This window comes from Leuciscus leuciscus (assembly GCF_965113295.1).
Source record: "Leuciscus leuciscus genome assembly, chromosome: 23".
In the NCBI taxonomy this organism is placed as follows: domain Eukaryota; kingdom Metazoa; phylum Chordata; class Actinopteri; order Cypriniformes; family Leuciscidae; genus Leuciscus; species Leuciscus leuciscus.
The window spans coordinates 21,288,138-21,296,145 of NC_138747.1; positions in this window are offsets into that span (position 1 = coordinate 21,288,138).

The window sequence follows — 8,008 nt, forward strand, 5'->3', positions numbered from 1 at the left end:
TTTTACCTTTACATAAAATCCAGTGCTTTCAAAGCATTAATTTTTTTCAGTGCTTTTTGTTTTTGTTTTTTGTTTAGTTTTTTAGTTGGTTTGTTCCAGAAGATTTAAATATAATTTAAAGTCATTTTTAAAATGTGAAAATGTGAGCCCACTTTTATCATTTTATGTAGGCTATATGGTATTTTCCTAATAAAATAAATAACTGTATAATATGTTGTTCTTTACATTAAAAATGGCCATTCTGAGTATAAAGAAGCACATCAAATACACACATTTCTATCATACACTTCAGTTTTTTTTTACTAATAACGGGTTCTAAATCTTTCCAAAATAATACAGTAAATACAGTGAAAAAACAGATGTAAAATTGTTTCTTTCTCTAGTGCACAAAATTCACAGGTATATGAAATATTAAGCTTAAATCTTTCCAAAACATGCTTAGCAGGGTAAATTCTGTGAAGTATTTTGTAAGACACATGCTTAATTTTGTTATTAACACAAAACTTGTTTGGCAATTTCCATGCTTTGACCCAAGAGATATTACCAAATAAAGAAGACCAAAATAATATTTCTGCAGGAAAATACACAGAACAAATAGCATTTCTTATATCCTTATTGCTACATTTTTGTTTTAAAACATTAACAGTATCAATAAAAATGTTAAAACAAAGATCATGTTGATTTCCACTGAATTCCACAGAGTTCTTTAAGAGTACAATTTTTTGGAATCGCGTCAAGAACAATAGCAAACTCTCTTGGTTTAACTGGTAATTCAAATTTTTGTTGAAATTCAGTATATAATAACAAATATCCATTGGAATTAACCAACTGTCTTACTAATATAATCCTTTCATTGAACCAAGTATGATAGAATAGTGATTTGTTTTTAAATAGTATTTGTTTTTCCATTTGAAATAATTGTGCGGTGCAAAAAAAGTGCTTATACACCAATTTCCATGCTAGCAGGGCCCGTCAATTTAACAAGAATTTTGTCAACAGAAAAATTGCATTTCATCAAAAACTCTATGCCTCCAAGAGTATTGTTGCAACCTGGTCTCATGGGAAATACGTACCTCTGCACACTTTTTTGCAGCGCCACAAATATGTACCACCCGGTACATATTGCTACAGTTTTGTACAGTTTTCGTCCACTGGAGTCGCTAAAGAGTGACATTTATTTTTTATTTTCTTTTTTTTTTGTATTCCTTTTACAAAGAAGAAACAGCACTGCATTGAATACATTAACTAAAAAAAATAAAAAAAATAAAACAATAATAATAAAACATAGTCACTCCCAGAAAAATAGAGGAATATATCCTTCAATGAAAAGTTGAAATCACAGCTAAAGAGTGACATTGTTTATTCTTACGGCAGTTCGTGACGTCACGAAATATAAACTATTGATTCGTGTTCTTGAACACAAATTTCCCATTTTTTTCGTGTCACTCAGCACGACTTTCGATCTTATGTAGCTATTTAAATAGGAAGTTGGCTATATTTTGTGTCTGCACCACGTTTCTCTTTTTGCCACTCTGGAACATTGTTATCGACCGTTATGACCATCAGTTTTAATTGTTTCTCCTTCGATTGTGAGAACGGGGATTCGTTTTTGATAGTAATTTAATTAAAATAAATGTAATTAATTAGTGGATGCCAGCATTACCCGTGATCCTAAGCATCCGTTGCTATGGAGACGTAGCCAGTCCGCTTTGCGATTGGGTGATTTCTTTAATGATTTCATTTCTCATTGCGCTCTGTCCAGGTAAGTTACGAGGTCCATAATAAGTAATGATAACGTTTTGTTTAAATGTTATAATTGATGCGTTTCTTTGTCATTAGACTCATGATGTGTCAGCAATAACAATATAACTTGGCCTAACGTTACTGCATAAATCTAGAATGAGAAACCCCAGACATGGCACGCGCCTTTTAACAGTCATAACGTTAAAGGAAATAGGAAAAACATGGCTTTACATGTGCTTGTAACTCTGCTGCTGTTGCTGTTTTATCAGTCAGTGGTTAGATCAGCGTAGCAGACAATAAACGGGACAAGGGACGTCGCGTATGGGACAAATCAATTAGGCCGGGCGGACGTCCCGGCCAATAGGTGACACGTGACAGTTGGTTTTAGCAAGTGGTTAGGTTAGCCACTAGTACTAACCCCCTTTATACTAATAACAACCTAGTTTTAAAGAATTCTACCTCTTGTTACTGGATCTCATGTTCCAAAAACAAGTTGTATTAAGGTTTTAATCTATTTTTTTACTTCATTTTAGAGATGCCAGGAAGTTCAAAGAAAATGTGCCCTGGGTGCAACACCCACTGTGTTGCATACAAGGCTTGCCCACTTTGCAAACAACTGCAGCCATATAAAGCAAAAGTTGCAGCAAAGAGATGCAACTTTAAAAATAAAAAAAATGAATGGAAGGAGTCAGTCAAGAAAAACAACAACAGGACAGTTGTTCTCAATAGCAGCCATGTGTTGGTAAGGTTAGGTCAAAGTTCAGGATTCTAATAGGAATTTATGAAGCTAAGTCAATTAACACAGTAAAGTTTAACAATAGCCATGTTTCCATGTAATTGTCAAGTGAACTTTTGAAATGTTTCGAAAAAGTATAAAATATCAATCAGGTGTATTTCTATCTACTGGGTTGGAGGGAATTAATTAAGATCCTGCGAGGGGATCCTCCCGAACTTGGGCAAAGCTGTTACCATGTTCCATTCAGCACATTAACTCTTTTTCGAAAAAGGCAAAAACCACCTCAAGCGACCGTAAAATGTTTTTGCTAAATTGAGGATGTTTTTTCCCCATATTTTGATGGAAACATGGCTGGTGAAACATGTAGTATAGTAATGAATTCCTTGATATGAGTTGTACATTTAATATGACCATTAACCTGTTGTCATGAAATTAATATTTAATTATTGTATTTGGTGCATGTTTTTTTAATTTAATAATGTTTTTATTTCAGCTTGACAAACTTGCTGCCCTTGATTTTTTCCCCATACTCCTTTTGGGGAAGAAGTGCAAAGGAAGCTTGGTGGCCGATGTCATCCTAGGAGGGGATTATATTTTGGATCCTGATTTGCTTCAGAGGGTTAAACATATGTATGAAGCTGTGCTAAAGAGTAAGTATTTTTTTACAAATATGAAGCTCTGGATTAATCTGAAAACACTGGTAACCCTAAGCAACCCAAAGGAATGTGAACCGACAAGTATCATTATCTTTATTTTTCTATTGATGCAAAGTATGAGCATTACTTTCAGCCACAATAGGATAGCAGCATGTGATCACCCTATTGTTTTCTTTAGCAGTTAAGCCAAGTCAACAAGCTAGATAAAAAGTAGGCAGAAAATCTAGAATGCTCTGATCAGACATTAAGAGACAGCATTACCTTGACTGGGAACTTTATGACTATATTTGTTGATAGACTGTAGATAATTAATTTTACTTTTTAATCATAACATAACACACCTGTAATGTAGAAATCAATCTTATTATAAATATTAGCCTGTTATCATCACTCGCTCACAGGGTCCTCTTCCTTGTGGTTCAATAATTAGTCATAGGCTATATGGAATAAAGTGGCACTGAGATTAAGGCAAACTGTTTAATTTTTCTTGTGTGTGATGTTTGTCTTGTCTTCAAGTTCATTTTCAAAGACAGAAGAAGGCCACAAGTAGCACAGAAAATACTGATCCTCCCGAAGCCACTGCCACTGAGACCAACGTCACTCCAGAAGCCACTGAGACCGACGTCACTCCAGAAGCCACTGAGACCGACGCCACTCCAGAAGCCACTGAGGCCGACGTCACTCCAGAAGCCACTGAGACCGACGCCACTCCAGAAGCCACTGAGACCAACGCCACTCCAGAAGCCACTGAGACCGACGCCACTCCAGAAGCCACTGAGGCCGACGTCACTCCAGAAGCCACTGAGACCGACGCCACTCCAGAAGCCACTGAGACCAACGTCACTCCAGAAGCCACTGAGGCCGACGTCACTCCAGAAGCCACTGAGACCAACGCCACTCCAGAAGCCACTGAGACCAACGCCACTCCAGAAGCCACTGAGACCAACGCCACTCCAGAAGCCACTGAGACCAACGCCACTCCAGAAGCCACTGAGACCAACGCCACTCCAGAAGCCACTGAGACCAACGCCACTCCAGAAGCCACTGAGACCAACGTCACTCCAGAAGCCACTGAGACCAACGCCACTCCAGAAGCCACTGAGACCAACGCCACTCCAGAAGCTACTGCCACTGATACCACAGGCTCATCAAAAGCCACAAGACCCTGGGGCCAGAAAGCAAAAAAAAGACAAAGTGAAGTATATTTCCTTATTAGTCAGTAATGTGTTATTAGAACTATGTTAATAAGTATGTTATCACAGAGCTATGTTTTTTTAATATAGTACCAGTCAAAAGTTTGAACCCACCTACCTATCAAAGGGAAATGGGAAAGCGTGTCCAAACTTTTGACCAATACTGTATATTCTAAATTAGTAATAACTTATTGTATTTAAATATTAAGCATAGCGTCAGTTCTGGCAGGTCACATTAGTCAAGCTCGCATCAGCTGATCCATGTCTAACTATAGAAATACGACGCCTATTACTGTATACATATATAAGCTCCTTCAGTATTATCAGCAGCTGTCATGTTTCTCAGGAGCGAATTACCCTCCTCCATCCCCAGCTCCTCCTCTCGTCAGTCATTATAGCATTCTGATTACCCCTGAATCAGACTTAAATTCTCTTAATTATATTGTACATTAAAATTAATTAATGATATCTGCAATACATTTATGTTTTCTCTTATGATTCTATGTTAGGCTGCATGGATGCGCAGGGAGTTCTTGCCTAGAACAGAACCATACCACCAATCCAAACTATATGCTAACTGTCAATCATATTTGACGATAGTGGTCTTGACAGAAATAGTGTTTAATAAAATGTGGTATCTTGTATGTTTTTTATACAGATCCAGTCCAACAGAGGGTAGCCAGCAAGATGAAGCAAAAAAAAAAGTGTTAAGTACATTTTCTCTATTTAAAATTATATGATGTATCAACTACACATTGATTCTGCCGTCACAGTTAGGTATTGTCTATACTGGTATATTTGTATACTTATTTCAATGTTATATTGACTGTCTTTCAGATGAGTGTCCAGAATGCTGTAGGAGAGTGAGGCAAAACAACTTTGACTACTCCAAGGTTTTGAAAAGAAGAGTGAGAGAGGTTTGTCTTTCTAAAACCTTTTCAACTGTCTTGCTTTATATCAATGTACTCGCATTCACTCAATATTAATATTTAAATCCTTTTTGGTTCTACAATGAATAAGGCCCTGTGTCCACGAAAGTGTTTTTTCACGCGACTGCCATATTTTTCCAATAGTTTTCAATGGGAGCGCCGCTGAGTGTCTTTTTCACGCTGATGAACTGGGCATTCGTCGTTTTTTACCGGTCGCCAAGAGTTGAAGAATGTTCAACTTTGGGTAAAATGCAGTTCTCATCACTGTCACTTTTTACCCAGCCGTCCAATCACAGTGGAGGAGGGGCGGGACTATTACCACACAACCGCCACACTCTGCTCGTACAAAGTAAACAGATGACAACAACAAGCATAATAATGGAACAAAATAATTTTAAACTAGAGCCAGAGCAAATACTTTATAATCTATCAACATTTTTATATAGAAACAACACAGAAACAAACAATCTGTGAAATGAGATAGTAGTAACACTTTTGCGGATATTCCGTATAATAACAACAAGCAAAGCATCTCTTCTGCTGCGCTGCCAAAATGCTCTCAAGCACTCAAAGCTAGGCGTTATCAGCTGGCTAAAAACGGTTTGGTTGACACACAGCCTTAGCCTGACTACGTCAGACTTCGTACTTCCGCTCAATTTCAGTTCGCTTCTGTACTCAGTCTGAGATAGCGACCTTTCTCCCAGTTTTCCGCCGGCCTCAAAACAGCCGGCCAATCAACGAACAGAGGGTGGGCTGAGAGCCGTGATGTATAGATGCTGATTGTACCGTGGATGCGTAGATTTACTTCACATAATCTGCAAAAGTCATTCACAGCCATGTTCACTCCGGTAATTTGCTCGATGGTTTTGTTTTCGCATCATACATGTGTTTACAGTGGATGCGCATAACACACGCCATAACCAAACGTTATGTGATTGGCTTATGGGTAACCAATGATTTTAAACTTCAGACAAGCGCCCCCCCGCGAGAAAGAAAACGCTTTTCAATTATGCCATGCCAGACTCTGTCTACGAAGCAAAGCGAAGTAGCAGAGTTTGGTATTACCAGGCTAACACAGCCTAAGACTGCTTTAAAAAAAATATCTGCATTGTTTGAGCACTTGACTCGACAACTAGATGTTTGGAAAACAATAATCTGGATTTAGTGTTTATGCAGTGAGCACTAATGTAACCATTTTTACAAACAAGATACATACAAAGTTTACTTTACAATAACAGAAAATAATTTGGCTCTACGTATTGCTCATATGATGTAGACTGCTATCCGATCAATACTTCGGTTACCATCAAATATGTAGAAAAAGTAGAACATTTTCATTCCTTAAATACATTAAGGTATTACGTAGTAAGTTTTAAATGTTTAGGTAGGTCTTAATTATGTTGGAATTTATTGAATGGTACTTGTTGTAGTTCTTTGTTGTCTGTCTGACCAATATAAAACCTACAATTGCACACACAGTTCTGTAAATTAATGTACTTTTTAAGTAATTATTTGACTTTGATTTTCCTTCATAGCTTCATACTTTTTTGCAAGTATTGATGTGAAATAGGTCTTAAATTTCCTTCACAATGGTCTTAAAAAATGTCTTACAAATCTTACATTTTACTTATTGAAACTTGCAGAAACCCTGAAAACATTAATGCATAGATAAAAATTGATACCTCTTTGGATACGTTGGTAATGTAAAGTCAACATGAATAGAAACTGTCACAAGGTTTTCATGTAATTTACTAGACCCCTCAGACAGTATATGATATTGTACTGTACCACTTTGAAACACCATCGTACAGCAGTAAATGTTATTTTTAAATGTTATTACATGTTAAAGCTACACTGTGTAACTTTTTAAGTTGATTCTTAGCAAAAAACACTTTGTTCTATCAAAAGTATACGTGCTCATTCATGTGTAATTACTTCCACCAACTAATTAAGTATTCTCGTAAGCATAGAATCTGCCATTTTTAATACATAGCTACGCAGTTGCTCGAATGGCGGCAGCGATGTTGCGCCTCCATCTTGAAAATACATTCGCCAAAGAGGTACATACCGGGAAATTCAAGCTTCGCCTTTCGCGTTTTACACTTAGTGATACCAGAGAATGTCTAATAGGAAGAGAATTGGCACTCTCTGCTTACTTCCGGGTTCTGGATTGGTTGCAGTAACACGTCTCTGTCCATGCGGGGGCGCTCGCGAGCGAGTGCAGAATGAATGGAGGTCTATGGCGAAAAACCCTCAAAATCCACTTTTCTCAGGATATAATTTTTTGTCTAGTAATTTGAATGTTGTATTCGAAAGGAGATGCAAAGAAATTACACATTGCTGGGTGTTAGATTTTTTAGAGCCACGTTTTGGTTTAAAAAGTCTTTTAAAATGTCAATGACGTCAGAATGCTGACGTCATTAGCAGAATGCTAGCGTGTTATGGGCAACAACAACTCAACCTGTAAGAAATCGAAAAGAAATAAGTACTCGTTCATTCAACTTTCGACCTATAACCCATGTTGAACTTGCAAAGCCTACAATAAAATCTGAGATTTCTCAACGGCAATCGGGTGAAAGAGACACATTTAGCCGTCTAGCCCCATTGACTCCCATTCAGTCTGCACTCGCTCGCGATCACCCCCAGTGGAATTCTAATGGAACTGCAACCAAAATCAATACAATGGGGCTGAATAGGGAGTGCCAAGGCTCTCCGTAGACGGGCTCTGGTGATACTCATGGACGAAGTCGA